At 42.5% G+C, this 25,971-nt stretch overlaps 1 long non-coding RNA gene across 1 annotated transcript; it reads left to right on the forward strand.

Annotated features, from left to right (window-relative positions):
• Positions 1-25,928, forward strand: LOC147102860 (uncharacterized). Its single transcript, XR_015073141.1, has 3 exons — positions 1-845; positions 3,199-3,455; positions 25,805-25,928. It is a non-coding gene; the product is annotated as an uncharacterized LOC147102860 (long non-coding RNA).
• The last annotated feature ends 43 nt before the right edge of the window (positions 25,929-25,971 follow it).

The following is a 25,971-nucleotide window of genomic DNA, read 5'->3' on the forward strand; positions in this document are numbered from 1 at the left end:
TGAACCGGAAACTTGGAAATACAGATTTCACAAATGTCCTGCAGGGGAGGTTTTACAGGTAAGCTTGTTGGGCCTGGAGTGAACACGCCTGCTCCTCCTGGCCCACAAGCAGTGCTGTAAAGGCACCTACCTTATGTGGATCCAGCCCTTCTCGCCTCCATTTACCTGCCGGGTTTTCCGAGGCCTGGGAAACCCAGCTGACTGGTTAAAAATAGCAACACTGTTAAAATGGAGGCACACAGCCTCCTTAAGAGGTTACAACATCCGATACGCCTCCTGTGAGTGGATTGGTCGCCCGCCCGCCCCTTGTCCCACCTCCAGAAGTGGGTGAGTTCAAGGCGAGTTGGGTGCCTGTTTCAGATTTTTTTTTTAACCTCCCACCTGAATCAAACCCACCCGTTTTTGGGGTTTAAAATTACCCACACTGTTTCTGCACATTTCCCCAAAGATACGTTAGAATATTCAGCTGTAAAAAAAATTATGGAAAGACATTTTTGCAAGTTATGTAATGGAAAATATGCTCATATTTAGAAAGCTGCAGAGAATTTTCAATGTGGGTGTAACATGAGAACCCCCCAGGCCCTTTACATTGTTACAAACAGACTGCCATAGACTGAGAAATTACATGTGACATTAACATTCATATTTTCGGAAACCTCCATGATAGTAGTTGTTGAATACACAAGGAAATGTTTACATTATTGGTGCAGAACCACAACTATATTCCCCAAGGATTAATGCAATATCACCACAGTCCTGTGCAGAAATTCATTATTCATTTCTTTGATTAGCAGGGGAAGACCAACGTTTTATATATTTTCAACTCACACAGGACAAGTTATGATGTAAGTAAATGTTTTCAACTTTTATAAAGCTGTTTACATCAAATGAGTGTTGTTTGGGGAAATTGCTCATTATCCTCAGATTTAGGGCTGACTCCAAGGTGATCTACTGCTTGAATTACCACTTCATTTCTTGGGTAATGTTGGTCATCTGTGGGCAGGTGGTCTTCAAGTCAGATTTCAGTGTGTGACGGCATTGGCATGTATGATCTGATATCCTGAGATGGGCTCAATTTTCCAGTGCTTGGAGCCTGAGTCATGGATGTCAACTACAATGTCAAGTGAGACTCTGAACACAGGATACTCATCAAATTTAATCTGAATGCCAGCTGATCTGTTTTCCACAGTAATTGAATTTACATTTAGAATTCTACTGCAGGATGTTGCCTCCAAGTTTAAAGTGTCGTCTAAGATTTCCTCATGCAATTTAACCGACGTGCCTATCAGACACTTACACTTGACAGATCAGAATTCCTAATATTAGGGAAATACTAGGAGTGTGATTTATGATTAAATAGTGTGAGACAATATATGGAGCTGTACTTATTATTCAGTGTGAGATGAAATGCATCAAAATAGATTAAACTAAGGGCCATTTGTTTACAATGACTGAAAAAGTCAAATTCTATTTATTAACTTGGCATTTCAGCATTTTTACCAAAGTTTAGAGGATCAATTCTGTAGGTTATACTATTAAACCAAAATGATCAAGGTCTAAATTTGTGCTATCAGAGACTCTACTCACTCAACCTTCTGACACAGTCAACCAAAGGGAAAACCTCCAGTCAGATAAAGCTGTGTGAAATTACTCTCCATGCCCTGCAGGTGATCAGCATATTTATCCAACCTTACAATCCACACAATTCAAGTTTGACCCAGCTGCATTCAACAGAAGATGCATCTCTGGTTCCAACCATATAGGAACGATCATGTTCTGTGTAATATTTGAAAATCTAGGTCTAGCTTTATCATCGTAACCTTTATTCCAGTTTCAAACAGGTATTTATCCAGCTCTTTTCTGAAATGAATTATTAGTCATAACGTTCACTGCTTTTGATGAAAGTCTGTATTCACCCATATATAGAGGAAAGATTAGTCCAATTTCTTGTCTAGCTGTAGGCTTGTTAATTTTGTACATTGTGTCCTCAGTTCTGTGATTACAGTCTAAATTAAATAATATGCTTACATCTACCTACTCCATGGCCCTTGTCACTTTGAAGACTCATTACACCTCAGCACAGCTCTTTCAGTGAAAACAAATTTAGTTCCGAGTCTCTCTTCATGACTTAGAGTCCTAAAATCCACTGATGTCACTGTTCTCATTCCCTAAACTATCTCCAGATCTTTTTTCTTTGAATATTTTGGCCTTTTTAAGGGGCAAATTCCAAGATAATAAAATTCTCATGTATGCCTTTCAGACCTTAAACAAAATCCCATCTAGTATTGCATAAGTGCATGTTATCAGGAAATAATCTACACATATACTGGTTGAGAATGACTTAGATGACTTTGAATCAGGGCAAGCCAGTTTGCAAAGATCTCCCAGAGTGCTTTTCAGGCCGCTTGCCCACTTGTGAGCCCTGAGCGCATGCCAGACTGCCCTCAAGTGTCCCAACCACAATTCCATTGCATGCTCCCAGACACCAGCACTTGTCAACCTTGGTTCATTGGTAGCACTCTGGTCTCTGAGTCAGAGGGTAGAAGGTTCAAGCCCCACTGACTTGAGCACGTAATCTAGACTGACGCTTCAGTGCAGAAATTATGGAGTGCTGCTCTATCCGAGGTGCCAGCTTTCAGATGAGATGTTAAATCGAGGTCCTGTCTGCCTGCTGAGGTGGATGTAAAAATTCCGGTGGTCCTATTTGAAGAGGAACAGGGGACTTCTCCTGCTGTCCTGGCCAACATTTATTCCTCAACCAGCGCCACAAAAAACAGATTATCTTGTCATTTATCTCATTGCTGTTAGTAGGATTTTGCTGTGCACAAATTGGCAGCGGTGTTTTCTACATTACAACAGTGACATTCATTGACTGTGAAGCGCTTTGGGACATCCTGAGGTCATGAAAGAGGCGATAAAAATTTAAGGTTTTTTTCTCCTTTTAGTTCAAAGATGCTCAATTTGGTGATCTGAGAATTCACTTTTAGCACTAAATTCTTCCTTTCCTTTGTTATTTATGTTACATAATTCAAGTTCCTGGATAATTCAAATTGTTTAGAGCTAAAATTGACTGAATTATCATAAATAGATTGTATAACATCTAACATGATTTGTGTAATTTGTTTAAAACATTTTCCGTTTGCAAGTAACAATTGAACGGTATCTTTAGTTGTTTATATTCTGATAATTCATACTCAGCACAAAGGAAGATGGTTGCAGTTGTTGGAGGTCAATAATCTCAGCCCCAGGACATCGCTGCAGGAGTTCCTCAGGGCAGCATCCTAGGCCCAACCATCTTCAGCTGCTTCATCAATGACCTTCCCTCCATCATAAGGTCAGAAGTGGGGATGTTCGCTGACGACTGCACAGTGTTCAGTTCCATTCGCACTCCTCAGATAATGAAGCAGTCCATGCACGAATGCAGCAAGACCTGGATGACATTCAGGCTTGGGCTGGTAAGTGGCAAGTAACATTCGCGCCACACAAATGCCAGGCAATGACTATCTCCAACAAGCGAGAGTCTAACCACCGCCCCTTGACATTCAATGGCATTACCAACACCAAATCCCCCACCATCAATATCCTGGGGGTCACCATTGACCAGAAAATTAACTGGACTAGCCACATAAATACTGTGGCTACAAGAGCAGGTCAGAGGCTGGGTATTCTGCAGCAAGTGTCTCACTCCCCAAAGCCTTTCCACCATCTACAAGGCACAAGTCAGGAGTTTGATGGAACACTCTCCACTTGCCTGGATGAGTGCAGCTCCAATAACACTCAAGAAGCTTGACACCATCCAGGACAAAGCAGTCTGCTTGATTGGCACCCCCGCAACCACCTTAAACATTCACTCCCTCCACCAGCGGCGTACCGTGGCTGCAGTGTGTACCATCTACAAGATGTACTGCAGCAACTCGCCAAGGCTTCTTTGGCAGCACCTCCCAAACCCGCGACCTCTTCCACCTAGAAGGACAAGGGCAGCAGGCGCATGGGAACACCACCACCTCCAAGTTCCCCTCCAAGTCACACACCATCCTGACTTGGAAATATATCGCCGATCCTTCATCGTCGCTAGGTCAAAATCCTGGAACTCCGTCCCTAACAGCACTGTGAGAGTACCTTCACCACACGGACTACAGCGGTTCAAGAAGGCAGCTCACCACCACCTTCTCAAGGACAATTAGGGATGGGCAATAAATGCCGGCCTTGCCAGCGACGCCCACGTCCCAGTAAAGAATTTTTTTTTAAATTGACACATATGTTTATTTATTGTCTATTTGCTGTAAACTTCAAAATACTCCAGTTTAAAAATGTTTATTTCATAAATTAGACCATAATTTTGTTTTAACATTACACAGGCAGCTTCAAATCCATCTCTATCACATGTGCCCAATTACAGATAAAGTCAGGTGATAAAGCTGCCTCACTGCCTTGGTTGGTAAATGCACTTCCCAGTGTGGAACTGAACCATACAGCCCAAGAAGGTCGCATGACTTGATCCCTAGTCTGTGCTGAGTTAACTTATCCCAGTCAAGGCTGTTAGGAGTGGGACAAGTGGTCTTTAGCTAAGGAAGGGAAAAACGAGCACAGTTTCCCATTCCTGATTCCCATCCAGTGACTCCTGCTGTAAAATGTGTGTGTGTGTGTGTGTGTGTGTGTGTGTGTGTGTGTGTGTGTGTGTGAAACTAGGACAGGGTTAATCTTGGCTGTCATGTGCCCTGCAGTCGAATAGCTTGTTGGCATTGTTTAGGCTCACACATGAAGAATGGACACTTGATTGAGGTACCCGAGGACACCTGGTGCCTCTGGAACTGTACCTCTGCACGAGTCAGTGCCTGAAGGAGAGGATGGGAGAAAATCAGAAGGATAAAAAATAGACAATAAAATGTGTCACTTTTTACTCTTGTGCCATATTTATGATACTGTGGCCCTGATATTACACCATGGGATATTAGCAGATGTTGAAATTCCTCGCTCCACTATTTTAGCGACCATGTTAACACATTTAAAGTAAATGGATTAATACCTTCCTAAAACTGGGGAGAGAGGAGTTTTATGTACATGTGTTATGCATTTGCCCACTAGTATTCCACAGTGTAATTTCAGGGTCTCTGTGTTTGTTTCCAGTACTTACTTAGCTGTAAGCTGTCATCATTTACTTTGGAAGTTCTGGCAACGCACTGACATCAGAGGCTAACACTAAACATATTAGAAAAAAGAGTTATTCCTAACTAAAACTTATCTTCTTTAGAATCTAGTTAAGATGAACTAATTTACATTGGTCTGTTCTATATTCCATTCACATCTCTACACACAGCAACATTCTATCTATAGACTTAATAACGTCAGCTCTTCATGTCAATTAATTGCCTACATTTGCAAATCATGCTCATTGAATAAGAAATGTATGGTACAACATTACATGATATAGCGATTACAGACAAAACAGAAGAAATGAGATGCAGAAATAATACGCTCCGCCTATAATAAATTCTGTGCTAGTATAGTGGTTGTAGTAGAACCATGCAAGAGTTATACTTGGTATCTATGTGGGTTATACAACATCTACACTGAATCTATACTAGCACTGTACAAGGTCTCTATGCGAAAGAAAGAAAGACTTGCATTTCTATAGCGCCTTTCACAACCTCAGAATGTCCCAAAGCGCTTTACAGCCAATGAAGTACTTTTAAATGTAGGAAATGCGGCAGCCAATCTGCACACAACAAGCTCCTACAAACAGCAATGTGATAATGACCAGATAATCTGTTTTTGTTATGTTGGCTGAGGGATAAATATTGGCCAGGACACCAGGGAGAACTTCCCTACTCTTCTTCGAAATAGTGCCATGGGATCTCTTACGTCCACCTGAGAGAGCAGATGGGGCCTCGATTTGACATCTCATCTGAAAGACGGCACCTCCGACAGTGCAGCACTCCCTCAGCGCTGCACTGGAGTGTCAGCCGAGATTTATTACGTGCAAATCTCTGGAGTGGGACTTGAACCCACAACCTACTGACTGAGAAGTGGGAGTGCTGCCAACTGAGCCATGGCTGATCTTTACCAAGTATGTTAGGTCCGTGTGAGAGCTGTATGAAGGCAGTTGCTGAATCTTCTGTTGAGGGTTTGAAGTATTAATGCTATTTTTTAACTTGTTCCATTTCTTAATATTTTCCTCCCCCTCTATTTGTTATAACCTAGGATATACACCAATCCATGGGTAAGAGGTTAGGCACATATTCCAGGAGGATTCACTCACATACTCATTTTCCCTGTATAGGAGGTGCTTTCCCCTCCCTCCACTGGTGCAGCTGCAATCAGGCATCCGTAGTGGAGGACGATTTCTCCTGATTGCTATTTTAGCAAGGTTATAAATATGCTCTTTTAACATACATTTACAATTTTGCTACAATTTGAAATCAGAGGAAATCTTCCCACAGTGTGGGGAAATCGCAGGAGTGAGCCACATTGTACCGTCCATGTGCTGCACTATCACACTGGCATGGCCTAGGTGTTTCTAAAGCAGAAACTTCAAACCTTCATCATCGTTTCTACGTGAAGGGAAGTAAAATCATCTCTGATGGGGAAATAGATGATGACAATCAGTGAACGAATCAACATTGTGATCAGTGAGATCATTTTGGAGTCATCCCAAAACTGCAATTGGTGGGAGAAATTAATATTGTACTTTGCAAAAGAGTTAATATTGATAATAGCAGGCAGAACATCAATGTTATTTGCAAAAGTGAAATAGTGCTGAGTGGATTGGAGCACTGACATGCCGTGCCACAGAATGTAAGGCTGTGGGTTCTCTTCCGCATTCCTGCACACACGGAGTTCCCAGTCTTAACTGTGCAGGTGTAGTGAGGCAAGGTGTGGAGTCCAGGGGTGCGAAATTGGGATCGGTAGCGCCTGTTGTTTGGATGCTATGGGTGCCATTTTGGGGAACAAAATGGCGTTCAATGTGCGAACACTTCTGCCATGATTTGCGCTGGACACCATATTAGTTAAGGTGTTAGTGTGCGCAGATAATGTCTGCTGGAAGTATGCAGAGCAGGCAGATTATGACGTCAATCAGTGTGACACCAGCGCTGCCATTTTGGATCTCAAAGCTCCAACCGACGCCCTCTCTTAACCTTGTATGGCTGAACACGCATTAAGCAGCAGGAAGGATTCCCTACCAGCACTATTTAAAGGGATCATCAACTACTTACAGGTTAGTTGCTGGTTGATTTCTTCTGGCTGCTGGTATGATTCTACAAATGTTTGGTGCTTTCCATAGTTTTTACAAGTTGCAAAAGTCTACAGGGAGTGATGTGGCAAGTGCCAAAGGACTTTTTCCTGATTTCAAAGCTTCTGCACAAACCAGTTGCTGCCAGACATGGGTGCACTAGTAGGCAATTCCCTTGGAATCGAGCATGACTGGGAGAATGAGCAGAGGCCATGCAGAGCAGGACAAGTTGCTAGAAGAGGGAGGAAGAGGAGAGGGAGAATGGCTTTTATCAGAAGGGCTTATTCACCCAGGGTGTTCAGGGAGCTGGTGGAAGGTCGCTGACTTTTAGTGGAGGAGACCGCAAATGGCCTTGGAGGATGACCTCGAGCGATGACCTCGAGCATCTCTGGGCCTAGAAGACCTGGCTGCAGAGTGCACTATCTCGGCATGGGTGGCAGCAGTCTGGGCTGGCTCGCTGACAGGCAACAGCAAGGGCACTGGCGGAGTGGCAGGGGTGGAAGCACGAATCCTGAGAGAGGACAGCAGGTTCTTGCTCCATGGAGCCACTGCCACTCCCCCAGGGCGGTGCCTCAGCAATCCTACTAATGTGTTGAAGGACAGATTGCTGGACTGCTGTGACACCCTGCAAGGCCCTTTGAACACTGTAATCCACAGCCATGATGGCAGCAGTCTAAGCTTGCACGACAGCCATCTGAGCTTCCACTGCAGCACTCAGACATTGGGTGGCTGCTGCTTCTGCTGCAATGGAAGTTGTGACATCGGCCATCAGACGCTGCATCATGGTTGGGTCCACAAATGTGTGAAAGGAGTTGGCCACCACTTCCATGCTGGAAAGGATGGGCTCCAAGCTCTGCACAAAGCCCTGTGCCAAGTTGGTGCCGGACTCCTCCATGCTCCATGCTTTCTGGCAGGCTTCCCAATGCACCAAGCATTTCATTGTGTATACCCATCAGCCTTCTTCTGTAGGCTGCCCCATCAAAGTCCTCATCTGAGTCCTCTGTAGCGGAAGCCGTGTGCGATCTCGCCTTCCGTGTCTCACCACGTGTAGATCCCGCCTCTAATCTATCCTCTAAGATACGGGCAGTGTCAGTATCTGAGCTGGTGGCTGCGAGTGTGAGATCAAGGAACGGTGCTGTGTCTTCATCATCACTCTCTTCTTCCTGTTCCTCCACTGCCTGGCCACATTGCACCTCTTGGGTACCTGAAAGGAAAAAGGCACAAGGGTAAGGTTGTGGTGAGGGGAGGGGGGGAAGAGATGCGTGCTTACACCATCTGCAGCTTGTAAATCAGAGGAGATTGTGGGATGGGAGGAAAGTGGGATGTGAGAAGGAGGATTAAGTATAAGGATACCGTCACCTTTGATGGTTTCAGCCCCACCACAGGCCACGGCCTCAGCAATGGCCATTCCCATAATAGCCAGCACCGTCTCCTCTGTGGGGATTAGGACATGCAGACGCACCTGTCCCCTTCTGGGTAGTCCCTGCTGCCTCCGGTGTGCACCACCATGTCCTGCAAGAGAGAAGGAAGTGTGTCAGTGAGTGTCGTGCAATCTGTTTGGGTGATGTGGCCATCATGGTTGAATAGTTGGCAGTGTGTGCAAGCTGTGTGATGTGGGTGTGAGGCTTGCAGCAATGCTAAGTGTGTGTGGGCGCGGTGGAGCATATGAATGTTAGGTGTGAGTCCTGATTGATACGGATTGTTTGTTGGTGAGTGATGGGGGTGTGGTGAATTGAGGAGTGTCTGAGGCTAGTGGTGCAGTTGGTAGGATATGGCATTTGAAGATGCATTAATTGACCTTGACCACTCATGTGAGGTCATTATACTTCTTGCGGCACTGCATCCAGGTCCTTCGGACTAGACTCCTGGCATTGACCTCCACAGCTATCTACTCCCACTGCCTTTTGAGCGTGTGTCACCTGGCCCTCCTGTCCCCCTGTGGATACAGGACATCTCTCCTACTTTCCACCTCCTCCACCAAGGCCTCCAGTGCAGCATTCGAAAATGTTGGAGTCTGCTCTCTCCCATGTTGTGCCATTCTTCACTGTTTTCCAGGTCAGCTTCACTTCTTGCATGACTGCTGACACCTGCTGCAGCCACAGAGCACCTCCCCTTTAAGAGCTGCAGGCTAGCTTTAAGCAGTGCAGACTAGCTTTAAGTAGTGCTAGCAAGTATCGATTTTGGGCCTGCTGCTGATGTGCGCAGCCAATGAATAGTGCGATTAGCATAGGCTGCATGCAGAAATCATTATAATGAGCAGGGAGCACGAGGTTGGTGTTTTCGGGGGCTATTGAATTTAGACCACTTAATATTGACAGTAGCAGGTGGAACATCAATGTTAGTTGAAAGAACAAATTAGCGCTGAGTGGATTGGAGCACTGACATGCTGTGCCACAGAATGTAAGGCTGTGGGTTCACTCCCACATTCCTGCACACACGGAGTTCCCAGTCTTAACTGTGCTGGTGTAGTGAGGCAAGGTGTGGAGTCCGGGTGTTTCCACACAGGGGAGAGTGAAACGAGCGGAAGAGATCATCTGGGAGCCACCCCCTGTACTTTTCTGGACTGTGTCCAGGCAGCATTGGCGGAGCCCTGGGAGCGGGTCACCTTTCTATCCTCTGCTCCATGGCAGTCAGAGCTCCAAGGAAGAAGAAGAAATGCCTTAAAAAGAAGAAGGCTTATTCAAAAAAAAACATGGGATTGGCAGAGACAGCAATATGAATATTGGAAGGGAAGTGTTCAATCTGGAAAATAAGTGTGGATTCATGGCCAAAGCCTTGAAACTCTGGAGCCTGTTAATTAGTTACTGCTATATAATAAAGTTGAAGTGAATAATTTTTCCTTCAATATTCCCCACCCACATCACCCTTTAAAAAAAAAAGTGTTATCCCATTTTACTGGTCTATCTTGGTAATATTTTAAACTTGTCAAGTATTCAATTGCTATAACAAACATCCAGAATTATACTCTTGTGGCCTGACATTTCCGATGCTGATTCACTGTGCAAGTAGATCAGGAAGTAATCAAAAAAAGTTCCACAGATTGCATCATAAGCCCTATCCATTTACTGAAAATCACTGTACATGCACCGATATTAAACTTTGCCTCTTAAATTATTATCAGACATTCCACACAGTCTGAGTTTTTAGCCCCAGTGCCATTGCTCGAAGCTGCAACACCCCACAACAGTTTACTGTGGATCTATAGTTCTTTTCAAACTAAAATGATCCATTTTTTTCTTTGAAGAGAAATTGTGGTTCAGTTTCTAGTTCCAAATGTGGATCCATTTTCAAAATAACCACACCATCTGGTCTTATCCAGTGATTTTGGCAGACCCCACAATGAGAACTAAATATGATTGCACATTTTACTATTTCCAACTTAAGAACATTTCTCCAAGATACAGCATAATTTTAGTTTGGAAATGACTGTAGGTAAAAATGGAAACAGTTGTCTTATCGTCTGTCTTTAAAAATTAGGGGCTCCCCGAGTGTAACCCAAACATCGCCACAGAACGTGAGTCTGCCTGGCTAATAATGGCAGTGCTTCCCACTCCCTGCAATAAAATAAGCACATAGAGCTAAATCATGCTGCTAATTGTTTTCATACCTGCATATTGGCGTTTATACGGGCTATCTTCCATTCATTATGATGGAGTGCAGAGCCAGCACTTCAGTTTTAGTTTGGAAACTGTTCTCCCATTTTTTTTTCTTCCCTTGGCCATTGATCAACACAGATCCTGCAGCCAATAGGGAGACGTGCGTCCCACCTCTATCACACCCAGTAATGCCACTCTCGCTCATTACTTGGGATGAAGCCACTCAGACTGCATTCACTGTCTTGGGTCACACATGAAATATGGCCAATTGGGGGAGACACCAGAGGGCTGCTGGCACCTGTGGACCCAGTATGAGTCAGGGGAAGAGGGGAGAAAAAGAGATTAAAAAAAAAAAGTTCTCTTTGGATTATCCAGTGCCCAGGCAAGCTATTGCTATCGTATTACATTCTCGCAATATTAACAGTTCTGTGTTGTACCTAACCCTAAATGTGTTCTATTTGTGATTACAGCAGTTTCTATTTTGATCAATATACATTGATGAACTCATATGTCATTGGGGGGTGGGGATAGAACTATAAAATGTCATGCAGCTGTCTGAACAGAAGAGTGTAAAGAGTTAACAGGCTGTCCTAACCCACAGAAGGTTGCAATCAAGAGCCCTGATGGCATGGATTCAGGTCATTGCAGAGGGCAGCGCTAGCGTTGTTGCCATGCCCTCTTGTCTCATCAGTTAGTCCCTGAACCATGCAATGCAAACACGTAAAAACCCAATCAGGAACATGAAGTGACCTAATCCAGTCTCCGAAGGCAGTGTTGATTAATATTTCCTGTGTGCAAGCAGATTGGGAGTTTGCATTTGAGGCTGGTCACTGTTCAAAACACAGGAGGAGAGAAGGCCAGTGAGGCAAGATCGAAACCAGGGTTAATGTTTAATCAGAGCGCTCACAAAATGCCACCTCATCCAGACTTGTAGCAAGTTTTCTCAACCAGTCCAAAAATTCTGAACTGAATAAACCGATGGGAAGAAAACTGGAAACTTTAATTTCCTAATCTTGGCAAACCTTTTCAATAGTGAAACCTTGTAAATCATTTAATAATAAAGAAAAAAGAGAATTCTCTGTAAGAAAAGGCATAAATTGGGTATAATTGAAACAACATTGCATTATGGGAGAGTTCATTCTCAAGTATAAAAGACTTATTTAATTGACTAATCTGATGTTTGACCAGTCTATTGTTGTACCAGTATCTTTTTATTCTTACGAAGGGACCAACACCAATTTCTATTGAAGAAGAATATTGCTTTGAAGTTTCTCCTGCCTCAGTTCTACAGAATCATATAATTCTACTCCAAACAAGCTAAATTTGAATGAGCGAACAGAACACCCAATTCTGCCCCAAATTTACATTGTTACAGTGTTTCTCCCTGACAACTCCATGGCAAAAACCTGGCTGAGCTCCATTTCCCCCTTTACAATAAAAAAATAAAATGAAAAAGCAAACTTACCTCAGAAAAATTCATATCTGGTATGGTCTGGAATTGAACCATCAAAGTTTATATTTCAAGACTTGAGCATATCCTTAATGTCCAAGTTTTATGCTCTCAGGAATGTAATAACTCTTAAACTGATACTGCAGCAGTTCAGTACTTATCACTGCCTACTAATGAGCAAAGGACAGCGTGGATGAGCTATACTGATCTTTTACACAGGTTAAATACCATTGAACTACGCTGTGCCAGCGGTGATACGGTTTTATTTTCCATTGCTTTCCAAACAGTCAAATAGAAGGTGTTAAGCAGAGGGGAAGATACTTCTCCACAGGGAGAAAGAGAGAGCAAATCCAATGATAAGTCAACGCATGCCAGTCCCACACACACCCTAGCAGCTTTGTCAGAGCCCTGGGAGTAGTCACCCAGTGCGTCCGTTCAATCAGGGGTAGATATGTGTCACAGGGGAAGGGTTTTAATGATGATGTGACATTTTCAGACTAGCACTTGTGTATTGACACGTTCCTGCGAATGAGAGAATGTCTTAAACACAATCAAAGGTGGGATATTTCTTTTGATCTGTGCATGCCTCCCAAGACAATCTTAAACCTCAGTTAACAATAATGAATGTATTAACTACCATTTTCGATTTGTGACTTTCACATTTGTGATGTGTTGGCAGTGAAATTAGCAGCCAAAACCCATTAAGCAATGACTTTCTTTTCTGCTTTGCCAATTTTCTTCCACTTTTATTGAAATGCAGTGACACGTGTCAGGTTTTGGTTCCAGGATGCTAGCAGCCCTCCAAGTACCTCGCCCAAGTGGCCAATCAGTAAACAATGTGACAATGGTTTACATTGCAGCCAACTCAACATTCATACGCATGCATTTTGCGGCATGAACGAGTGTATGGTGATCTAGCCACTTGTACTCTTCTTAGAACAGGGGCAGCAGAAGCACCTTTACCATCCTAGCTGGGACCAATTAATTCAACACAGACCAAGGATCAAATCTGCAATTTTCCTAATCTATGTGACAGCACTTCATGAGATGGTGCATTTAGCCGCTAAGTTTGGCAACAACATTTCTCACCGGCATCTGCACATGTTACACATATCAGTGACATTACTAATTATGGTTTGCTTTTATTTTATTTATTTATTTCAGTCTGCTGTGTTTGTAAGGTGTATGGTTTTCATTGTTCTCTAAATGAAATCCAATAACACTTACTAATATTGAACTATTTACATGACATCACCACCAGATGTTGATATAACCACATGTACTTGAAAATTAAATGCCTCAGGGTATTGGCCTTTTCACTCTTTTTCAATCGTGTTGATATTTTTATTGACATAGGTTTACAGACTAATTTCCCTGGATTCTCCACAAATTCTTCTAAATAAGGCATTTGCCTGATATAAAATATGTTGCTGGTAAAATCCTTGCTATGGCACTGGTGAGGCCTGTCCAAGTGTGTAGAAGAATTGCCTACTGACATTGCTAAAACTAACACAGTGTCTCCTTTAGGATACTCCAGGAATAGTTGACATCAGACAAACACAACCAGCATTTCACTTTAGGTTAAAGTCTATACTGAAGCATTTGCAGAATTTATTGAAATGTTGTCGAAGTATCAGTGCATTATTAAGTTTATGCCACAGAATGCTTAAATATTGATGATCTTCAACATAGTCTAACCAACACTGCAGCATATACTTCAACAGGAGAACCATCACTCTGTAACATTTCTCTGAAAATGATCCTATAATGCTTATGAAGCTCGCATTGGAAGACTAGTTAACTGATTACTTTTGCAGATCCACTCTGGCGATGCTCCTCTGAGAATAAATTTAACACCAAAAGCCTTACTGATGAGATGGAGTGTAAAAGACACTTCCAAATAGAATGATAGCATCCTACAGCACAGAAGGAGGCTATTCGGCCCATTGCATCTGTACCGGCTTTCTGAATAAGCTAACCACTTAATCCCATTTCCTTGCCCGATTCCTTTATCTTTTAAAATTCTTCTTTTTTTCAAACATTTATTCACTTCCCTTTTAAAAGCTGTAATAGATTTTGCTTCAATTTCTGTTTCTGGTGGGACATTCCATGTCCTAACAATGCTCTCCCAAAAAAAACATTCTCCTGGCCTCTCTCTTCATTCTTTTGGTGTTGGTCTTCAATTTATGCCCTCTAGTTACTTACTCACTGACCAGTGGGAATAGTTATTCCCTATTTACCTATACATAAAAAGTTCATTAAGTAGGAGTGGACAGTATACTTAATAGGTATTGACTTAGAGATAATGTCATGGAGAATGCCTCAGTTACATATCCCTGGGCTAAAACCTATTAAGGTTTTACAGAATCAAGATGTTAAGGTACAAAGGAGAAACTTACCCTGCAAAGGAACTTCCAAGCTTTGGGCATCTCTCTGACAATAAATAACTTTTAAAAATCCACCCATTGCTTCAGATTCTCCCTCTGTCTCAGGTGAATTCCCATATGAAAAGTGGAGCACATTTACCCGTAGTATTCCTTCAGCCAATGTTTTCCTTCCATAATAACAGTGAGAGCAGCAAAGGCCACCACCATCTGAAGATGCCACATAACAAGGCCAATTAGAACTGACACATTGTACAAAACATGTATTTAACATATTTGTTCTGGTGCAGGATCTTGCCATTACCCACTGTCTTTGCATCACTCCCCTGTGCTGTACTTGGTTTACATAGCTGTCGCATTTTAAAAGCATTATCAATAATTGCTAGGTCACCACCAGATACTGTGAGCCTTGATTTTGTTTTAAAATGACTAAACACAATCATTAGAATAAAAGCAGAATACATTTCACCAATGTGTACCTGATTAGTGTAATTTAACCATGTTTATGAAATGGATGTACCCGCAATCATTGCCTGTCTACATGTCGTGCATGACTTCTAATCACTGCATTTTACTTTTTAATTGAATGTTCCTGGTTCATCTATATATTTTACCTAGATTACACACTCAACCATAATTAGAAGCAATTGTACAATACCCCATCCTGACATATGGTCTGAGTGATTTGTTTGTAATTCACTGTGCAGTTTTAGGTGACTTACTGCAGAAATTAAACACGTTAAAAAGGTCTGACTTTCATTAATGTAATTAACAGCCAGATCACTTTTTTTAAAAACTGCCAATTTTCACCCCTTTTCCTCCATTCCTCTCTTCTTGTAGACTGCTCATTTCTAACTATCAGGGCACTGTGGTCTGAGCCACAGACTTGCATTTAACGCAGAAAAGTGCAAAGTGATACATTTTGGTAGGAAGAACGAGGAGAGGCAATATAAACTAAAGGGTACAATTCTAAAGGGGGTACAGGAGCATAGAGACTTGGTGGTACATGTGCACAAATCGTTGAATCTGGCTGGGCAGGTTGAGAAAGCGGTTAAAAAAGCATACGGGATCCTGGGCTTCATAAATAGAGGCATAGAGTACAAAAGCAAGGATGTTATGAGGAACCTGTATAAAACACTGGTTCGGCCTCAATTGGAGTATTGTGTCCAATTCTGGGCACCACACTTTAGGAAGGATGTGAATGCCTTAAAGAGGGTGCAGAAAATATTTACAAGAACGATTCCAGGGATGAGGGACTTCAGTTACATGGATAAACTGGAGAAGCTAGGGTTGTTCTCCTTAGAGCAGAGAAGGTTGAGAGGAGATTTGATAGAAGTGTTCAAAACCATGAGGGGTCTAGGCAGTGTAGATAGAGAGAAACTGTTCCCATTGGCGGGAGAGTCAAGAACCAGAGGACGCAGAAGAACCAAAGGCGACAAGAGGAAAAACATTTTTATGCAGCGAGTGGTTAGGATCTGGAATGCACTGCCTGAAAGGGTAGTGGAGGCAGACTCAATCATGGCTTTCAAAAGGGAGTTGGATAAGTACCTTTAGGAAAAAAAATTGCAGGGCTGTGGGGAAAGGGCGGGGGAGTGGGGCTAACTGAAGTGCTCTTGTAGAGAGCCGGCACAGGCTCGACGGACCAAACGGCCTCCTTCTGTGCTGTAACAATTCTATTCTATCAGCCTCAGTGCCATTCTGTGGTTAGCCAACTCAGGAAGGAGATTCAGTGGGGCAAGTCAGACAGGCATCATCAGGATGCCCGCAGGCTGGTCAGACCATTGTTGGGAATTCACCAAAAAGGGGACGATGTTGCTTTTGCATTAGTTGTAACGCTATTTTTAAAGAAAGGCTTCTCCTTTATAGGCTCCCCCATAGTGTGCGCCACCATTGCTGCACCAAGAAAATGGACAGATGCCCTGCTCTGATGTTTCTGTCATTGGTAGTCCTAATATATTTCTTATAATAAAGTACTCAAGAGCTTTCTTTAGCACCTAGCCTCAGATGGGTACCTCTTTTGATGCCAATCCCAAATAGCAGAAACTTGCCCTACTGAAACCCATGTTGTACCAATTTGTGCCATGGTATATTTGAGGACTGACTTGCAGAATTGTGTCACTCCAGTGCTGTTCTTTAACTTCACCAATACCCTCACTTGGGAATTTTCACCAAAACTTCAATCACTTTACTAAAAGCTTATTTATTCGATGAGGGAAAGGTTTAACTATTTATGTATTGCATATGCCAATATTTCAGGATTTAATTTGTTAAGAGTATTTAACAAGTCAGCATTACCACAGAACTTGACCCAGACCACTTTCTGTGGTCTGCTTAATGCAGCATCTGAACAAAACCTTTTTCCTGGAGTGCATTCAATGATCCATTGCTAATGTGCTGCTCTGTTATTTGGCAGACAATATTTTATTTCTATTATTTTTATTTTAGTAAACCATTTACTGGCAGGCCTGCAAGAACAGTGCCTGGCAGACAGTAATGATTGGTTCTTTGAATGTGATTTTTTTTAGAAAATGAAGCCTGAATTATAGTAATATAATTACCTAATGGTAATGAAAGACAGGTAGAATGACAGAATGACTTCCAGCATGATCTTTTATCATCCAATAAATTCTTTCTTTGTTTTCTATGCTGTATGATTCAGGGGTGCTGCAGTTAATTACAGGACCACAACTGTGGTGTTGTGATTGTCGGCCTGTGGGTGTGTTACCATGGTAATTCCCCTATCGGTCAGCATTCCCACAAACTGCAATCAATATGCAAAGCAAGGCCCTAGCCCTGATTACTCAGACAAATAACGTAATAATGTTGATTTCCCCCTTTTCATCATTTTACTTTAGATAAAAATCTTAAGAATATGATCTGAAGTCTCTTTTTAATAGGTGCCTTGAGGCTGAAATGCTGCACTTTCCTATACACCACATATTATTAATGCATACACATTTACGAAGTGAGATTAGAATCTGGGAAAGGAGTCTCTAGTTATCTAAGTTTTACAGCACAGGGTAATTCCAGACCTCATAGTGGCTGTGGGCATTAAGCAATGGAAATTAGAAATCCTTTTTAAGATGAAAAGAAGTTGTTTAATATGGGTTACTTGCCATTTATCTTACCTTAACATTTTTTGGACTGCATCCAACTAACCCTTAGCATATTTATCTTCCTCCTTGACTTTCAATTAACAAATTCTCCATGACTTAACATTGACCGATTTATACTCTACACATTTTAATGCAAAGCATTATAGGGCAAAACTAAAGAGGTGGAGTTTATTCTTTTCATTAACGTGCTGCAAATATTTAATCTTGCTAATACTTTTGTTGTGGTGTGTAGATACTACACTAGTGATTAAGGAGTTAATACCTTCTGTCTAGTTAACCTTCAGAATCCTTTTAGTGCCTCTGTTTCACATTGTAGATAAGGTGCATTTAAAAGTGAATTCCTTTTTATGGGACAATATTTCTTTGTAATAGAGATTTATAGGTCGTGCTGTTAACACTTTATTACCTGTTATTTAACTCTTTGTGAACTCCAGTGCAGTACCGAGTGAGTACTCCATTGTTGGAGGTGCCATTCTTCAAATGAAATGCTAAACCAAGGTAAAGTCTGCCTTTTCACACGGGCTTTACATATTCCACTATTTCAAAGGGAGTTATTCCAGTGACTGGGCCAAAATTTTTCCCACAAAAACAATGCCACCAAAAGCAAATTAACTGAATATTCATTTCATTTCATCGCTGCTTGTGGGAGCTCGTCATGAGTAACATGACTACTACCAATGTCCACAAAACAAGGGTAACGGCACTTTAAAGTTATTCATTGCATATGAAGTGCTTTGGAATGTTTCTGAGACATTTGAGGCCTGATAGGCCCTGGGAGTTTGCAGGGTTAGTTGGGATGGCATCTGATTTGCATGGGGAGTGGAGGCACAAGTGCCACTGTGGGCACATCTGCACTGCCCACCTGTCCCACATAGCGGAACACCTGAAGGGTTGCCCAGGTCTCCCAGACCCCAATTGTGTCCTGTCCAGCCCCCTGTGTAAGTCGACCGATTGAGATTTCAGAAAAAGATCTTACCTTTTTTTCCCAAAGGTCCAGGGTGCTTGCCTGACCTGCCCGCAGGTGGGGTCCATTTCTGCCCATTTGAAGGTGTACCAACCTCCCATACTATGCCGGATCCTGAATGAGCCAGCCTAGTGGGATCTCCCATCGGGAGTCACTGCCTCTGGCTCTGTTCACCTCCCTCCAACCCCAGTGACATTTTCCTTGAACTGGGCAAATGGAGGTTCCATCCCTTACAAGGCATATTGAAAAATCCCAGTTATGAACAGCAGAACCCCTGTGAATTTTCAGGGCCATGATACAGTTCTATATGAATGCAAGTCTTCCTTTTTAACTAGTAATTTGACTTTCCAAGAAACAGCAAGTTTATTTTTTCCTCTGTGAATTGAGGAGTCATAACTTAATGCCCTGGGTGTGAGCTGAACCTGAAGTGACACAAATTGGAGCAAGGGTTAACTTGCGAACAGCTAGAGTATTTCTAATTCAGATCACCACAGACTTCAGCTTGGCCTTTCCCTTTCGGAAATGGTGGTTGAGCCCGTTGTTAGCTCGTGCCACAATAGAAAGTGGACGTGCACAATGGCTGTCTATCTTAACACACATTAAATAAAGGCAGGCCAGTTTTGGTTAACTGCCTGGTTGTCTAGTCTTTACCCACACCTGCAGCAGGCGTTAAGCCCTTTATTTGCACTTGCCTAATGCCTGCATGAGGTCCCCACCCCAACATTGGCTTGCCTTGAATGTCTGCCAACCAAGAAGGTAAGCTCTGGAATTCCCTCCCTAAACTTCTCCACCTTGGCACGGTGGCATAGTGGTTAGCATTGTTGCCTCACAGCGCCAGGGACCCGGGTTCAAATCCAGCCTCGGGTGACTGTCTGTGTGGAGTTTGCACATTCTCCCCGTGTTTGCGTGGGTTTCCTCCGGGTGCTCCGGTTTCCTCCCACAGTCCAAAGATGTGCAGGTTAGGTTGATTGGCCATGATAAAAATTGGCCCTTAGTGTTAGGGGGGATTAAATATGTGGGGTTACGGGGATAGGGCTTGGGTGGGATGGCTGTCGGTGTAGGGACCGGGTGCTAGGGTTTGGATGATCAGCCATGATCTCGTTGAATGGCGGAGCAGGCTCGAAGGGCTGAATGGCCTACTCCTGCTCCTATCTTCTATGTTTCTATGTTTCTACCTCTCTTTCCTCCTTTAAGACGTCCCTTAAAACCTACCTCTTTGACCATCTGCCCTAATACCTCCTTATGTGGCTCGGAGTCAATTTTGTTTGATAACGCTCTTGTGAAGCACCTTGGGACATTTTACTACGTTAAAGGCGCTATATAAATACTAGTTGTTGTTGTTGTTGTAAGTAATTTACCTGAATATGGAGACGGGAGGAGCAGGAGTTTGTGAACTCCAGGCCCCTCGACTGGTTGCCTTGGCCTCGGCCTCATCCTCTACCCCGACCCAGCCCGGTTGCCTGACGGATGCTGCCACAGTAATAACGGCCCGATTATTCTTTGAACTTATCGGTGGGCTGTTGCACCATGACAATAAGGCCCGGAACCCAACACCTCAGGAGCCTTGGACCTCGCCATTCTGGCGCAGGGTATTTACCCTTTGGCCCCTGCCAACACCTCTTACCTTTTTTCAAGGCCTAGAGTACACAGAGTATGAGGTAACACATATTGTGTTGGAAGTGGGGTGAGGAGAGTTTGCTGCAGAGGTAATATAACGTGGGTGGTTGAGAGGAAAGTTGAGGTTGTTTGGGTCAAACCAGCAGGGACTGGGGCTGTGACAGGAGGAAAATCAGGTGTTGGAGCTGGGAGTAATCATGGGCTTTGTGGTGTAGGAGTGCTGGGTTCTGGAACACTTGGTGGGATTATGATATTATCTTGACACATTTCTTGATCAATTTTGGTGATGGGAGGACTCTAGTGGTGGTTCTTGGCACCGGGGACATAGCACTGGCATCTAGGAATACTAGTGGACTGGGCTGTGTGAGTAGGGAGGAATGATTCTCGCTGTCAATTATATAAAATTCTAATAGTTGGTGCTTAGTGGAAGCTGTAGCCTCTGCAACTAACAATATTGGGTCTGAGGGCTTGTGTGAAGCCAAGGCTTGGGTTCTCACATAAACACAGAGTTCTGATGGGAAACATTCTGGCTTTTCAAACACAGAACATCCTATGGTGTCAGGAAGTTTAATTATTTTCTTGTAAATTTTCTATTTTTATGACTTTATTATGTTGCAAAGCTCATTTTCAGTAGTAAATGCTGAGTGTATTGGGCAAAAGGATTTTTAAAACATATTTGGTATGATTTGATTGGTTCAGTTTATCCCTTTTATTGATAAGATTTTGCTAAATGCTTATGTTTCATTTCTTGTTTCATATGTTCTTCGTCGTTCCTTATTGAAAGTTTATCTAGCTATTTTCCTTGCAATGGTTCCTATGGACCTTACCTGATTTGTTACTATTTTATGAATATGAAATTTGATCCAATCAACTGCAAGCAGTTTATATATAAACACCAATTGTGCTGAACTGTGACCAGGAATTGTGACAGAAAGTGAGACATGACAGACGTAACATTCACTACATGTAATATTTTTAAAATTCTATAAATACCTTGGGGTTGTATAAATAGCATGATGTTGTATAATGGGAAATGCAGGTCTTAATAGATGGAAAGAACTTACAGTTTTGGTATTCAAATGGTTAATCATTTTTGAAAATAATGACATTCGCAAGACAGGCTTCAGCTGCAGACTAAATCCCCTGGCAAATCCTATCTGACATACTCTTCTTTGGGGCTCCATTTAAGCAATTTGTTACTTTGCAGATTCTGATATGAATCTGGTGTGGTGCCGTCAAAAGTTATTGCAAAACCGAGAGAAAGAGTGTGGGAGCTGGGGCTTCTAAGTCAAGGCTACGTGAACCTGGACCAACTTCTCCTGTTTTTCCTGTGCAGATCTGGTGGTTGCAAGATTTATTCACTTATTCTCTTACAAAAAAAAACCTCCCTTCAACAAAATACCAGTCAATATTAAACCTGCAGCTCACTATAACTCAGCATAATTTATTCAGTCCTATCTTTTTGACTCTTTGTTCCGTTTGCTGATTTTGCCACAGGCTTCCAATGTAACCTTGGCTCCTACAAACTATTTGTTCTCTTGTGATCAGATGTATCTTGTTACAAGCTCTACAATTAATTAATTTGTACCTGCCTATTACATTTATGTTATTCTCAGCGTGCATATGTCAGCATGCACTCTGAAACAATGATGTTTCAAAATAGGATCTCGATGTGTTTCACATTTGGCTACCATCTGTTTTCTCGAGAACCAAGATCAAAAATTGGTGGTCATTTTTACAGTAAACATTGAGGGAAAAACTATGCATTTAACATTTTGAGGAATAAGAAGAAATGGCATAGTATATAGAAGATTACCAAAAATATATAAAAGTAGTTGAGAAGGACATTTAAAACAAATTATTGTCCGTATTATGTAAATAACGTAACATCTCAAATGGTTCAGCTCTAAGTGCAGAAAGGCTGTATTTGAGCACAATACCTATCATCTACATCTGCGCTTTTATTTTTTTCTGATTGCTGAAGTAACAACCTGTTTATATTGCAATATCACTCAAAGAAGTTGTTTTAAAAGGCTTCTAGTTCTATGGTATCTCCTCCCACCTTGCATGTTAAGTTGTGGGACCAACAGGAAAACAAGCAAATTTGCACATAATGGATTGTTTCAGTCTTGTAATTTGCTTTGTTTCTGCTCGGTGTAGCATCGCCACAGACACACCCAGCCCTGACCCAGTGTAGTAGTGGCTGCAAAGGACTGTGCAGGTGAGCGGGTGCAAAACCTGCTCGGCCCATCAGCAGCCAGGAGAGATGGCAGCCTCTGTCAGGGACACCATTATAGCCCAGTTACACCACAGAGCTTTTGTTGATGTCAAGTGATTCTGGCTTTGTATCGGTTCAGAATCTGTAGAATGGCTCAGGTACGGACAAGGACAGCACTTCACATTTTAATAAGCAGCGGCAGACCACCTCAAGAAAGTGAGCTGTCACTGCTTCAGGTTCACACCGGCTGCAGTGCAATTGCAACCAATACAAACCAAAGTATAAAACGTGTCCACATAGTAACTGTTTAAAATTCATTTTTAAATATTTGAATATTTGCAGAGATAATGCCATTGGCTCTCGTGCTAATATTAAAATGTAACTGGTATTTCAGTGCCGGTGAGTGTGACATTTCACATATATATCTGTGTCCATGTGGGCGTACATAGCTCTCTGCTGTCGCTAACCCCAGTGTGGTGCAGAGCTCCTGATAAATGTTGGGTCTGCCGGCTGCACGTTGCTTTAAGCAGTACAACTGCTCTCTTACACACACGGGCTCTGAAATTCCTCGGGAATTCTGCCGGTCTCCTGCTACAACTCTGACTGGAGACTGGCGGAACCCTCACAGAAACAGAGGAGATCTCCCATTTCTGAGAGTTTCCGTATTGACTTGAAAGGTATGGAACTTCTAGCCACCCCTTACAAGGCAAGTGACGGGCCGGGGTGGGGACTTTCTATGTTAGACTCATCCGGTCCTGGCTCAGTGTAGCAGTGGCGGCTGGTACCCCGAGAGAGATGAGATACACTGGTCCCTACAAGTGGGCATGTGGCCCCCCCTGGTGGGGTCCAGACCTGGCCCCTGTTGAGAATTTAAATTTAAAGAATTTCTGGCTCGGCCACCTTGCTCGCGAGCTAATCTGAACAGTAGCAGGATTGGGAGGTGTTGTCTAGGCAACCCCTCCCCACTACAGATAGACGTGGCACAATAGGGTGGTGGGTGCAATCCCATCACAACTACTAGGATCACAGCCTGTGGAGCTTCGGGGCCACATTATCCATAAAACACAAAGGACCAAGTATTCATAATGTGTTTTTTACAGTGAACATTGTGTCACTTTGGTGCACCATTGGAAGTAAAGAATTATTGAATTCAAGTTAGCACAATTAAACCATCTCCATTGACATGTACCCAAGCTGGAGAAGTTGTACTGCATCACTGCCTGCATAATATGAAGAGCTGATACAGTTCTGGTCACTAACAGCACACCTAACTTGTGCTACCGTGTCAGCTGTGGCTCAGTTGGTAGTACACTTGCCTTTGAGTCAGAAGATTGTGGGTTCAAGTCCCACTCCAGTGCAGTGCTGAGGGAGTGCTGCACTGTCGGAGGTGCTGTCTTTCTGATGAGGTGTTAAACCGAGGCCCTCATCTGCTCTCAGGTGGACGTAAAAGATCCTGTGGTGCTGTTTCGAAGAAGAGTAGGGGAGTTATCCCTGGTGTCCTGGCCAATATTTATCCCTCAATCAACATAACAAAAACAGATTATCTGGTCATTTTCACATTGCAGTTTGTGGGAGCTTGCTGTGCGCAAATTGGCTGCCGTGTTTCCCACATTACAACAGTGACTCCACTTCAAAAGTACTTAATTGGCTGTAAAGCGCTTTGAGACATCCGGTGGTCATGAAAGGCGCTATATAAATGCAAGTCTTTCTTCTTTCTTTACTTAAAATGTACCAAACCGAACAGATTTGTTAGTAAATTAAAATCCCCGCGTCAACCTAAAAATTCTCCCTTTCCGACTCCAGATACAGTACCAACACATGTACAGTTTCTCCTCTTAATTCAAGGTTGCTTAATTCAAATTATCTGATAATTTAGTGTTTTAGCACCAAGTTCCCACTTTGCTGTGCTATTTACATTGCTTAATTCAAATTATTGCCTAATTCAAAATACTGCATATCAGAATATAATGCATCTGTTTTGCTGCATGCATCTGTGCAGTACTGTGCTGAGAAGCAGCATGGCTAGCCAAGTTACTGAGCTTCTACACCACTTTATTAACCAGTATGCCACTGTATTGGCCAGTATACTACTAGCACAATGGGAGGAAAAGAAAAATGGAAATTGAAGGCTAGCTATTCAGCATTTTATATTCGAAAAATGTAATTTGTTGAAATACCACAATTCGCTAAGATGAAACATGAGTAAATTGCGGCATTAAATTACCTAATGGTGAGTAGATAGCAGTGATGTCTATAATTAAAAGCAAATGTGTGATAATGTAGAAAGATGTGAAAAATGTGTTGTTTTATTTAGTTTTATTATCCACTGCCATCTCAGCTTACGGTGTCTCCTCCTATTACTGGGAGAATGAGAGGATGTGTAATGCATTTCTCCATGGCTGCTGGCAGTGCCACTCTCTGTTCTGCCAACAGTAAGTTCCCTTCTGCAAGCTCCTCTCCATCAAGAAAGAGTGCTCCAACACCCACAACTTGCTCCATCTAGCAGCCCAGCTGAGAATTGGCAAACTCGCTAAGTGAGGGAAACTAAGTTTGAATGCAAGATAGGGGCACAATTCAAACTCTTGGCATCTAGCATGCAACTAACAGGCCACATGGTATATTTTTGTTGAACAATACAGGAATATTTAGTATTCCATATACAACACATTGTAAGTTAACACCACTTCACAAGCATTTTGTTTCAAACCCAGCATTAATTAGTTCCGTTGAGATGGTTAATGCAAATAATCTCAACGCATCTTCAAAATTATTTGCTTTAACTATCTTCTATTCTAACTTTGTATTTAAAAGCAGCAACGTGGTGTGAAACTTCAAAAATAAAACTTGCCGCAGTCTTGCCTTTTTTTTTTGTTTTTAATAGACAATTGTGTCTAAGGGTGAGCCACCAGATTTTGCATAACAACAGACCACCCAAAGGGATATATGGGGCCAAGTACTGTCACATGGGGCTGCCTAGCATATTAATGAGCACATTTACTGGGAAAAAACTGCCCACAGAAACCGCCAGTGAATAGATTATGCAGTGTGCATGATTTTGTTTCATGTTTCGGATAGTTTAATGGTTTATCCCATTGTGTTTCAGCGAATGGTCAAATTAGATAGGCATCGTCCAGATCAAAGCTGTGTCCTACTGGAAGCAAATTTTTTCATCTGTGTTTTTGCAGATGTTAGAGAACAACGCTGAACAAAAGCATTTTGTTGTTACAGATTCTTATGGACATCAAAAGAAAAGGATAACAGAAGCATGTGGGGAATACAAGAACACTGTTTAAAATTTGAGTACTGAAAGTAAAAGTACCATAGAGTGAAAGTAATATACCTGAGTATGTATTGCATTAACATACAAACCCTGTTTTAATATGCTGAATTTGTTC

The sequence above is a fragment of the Somniosus microcephalus genome, chromosome 21 (genome assembly GCF_052327205.1).
Source record: "Somniosus microcephalus isolate GS21.2 chromosome 21, FLI_Smic_1.0, whole genome shotgun sequence".
NCBI lineage: Eukaryota > Metazoa > Chordata > Chondrichthyes > Squaliformes > Somniosidae > Somniosus > Somniosus microcephalus.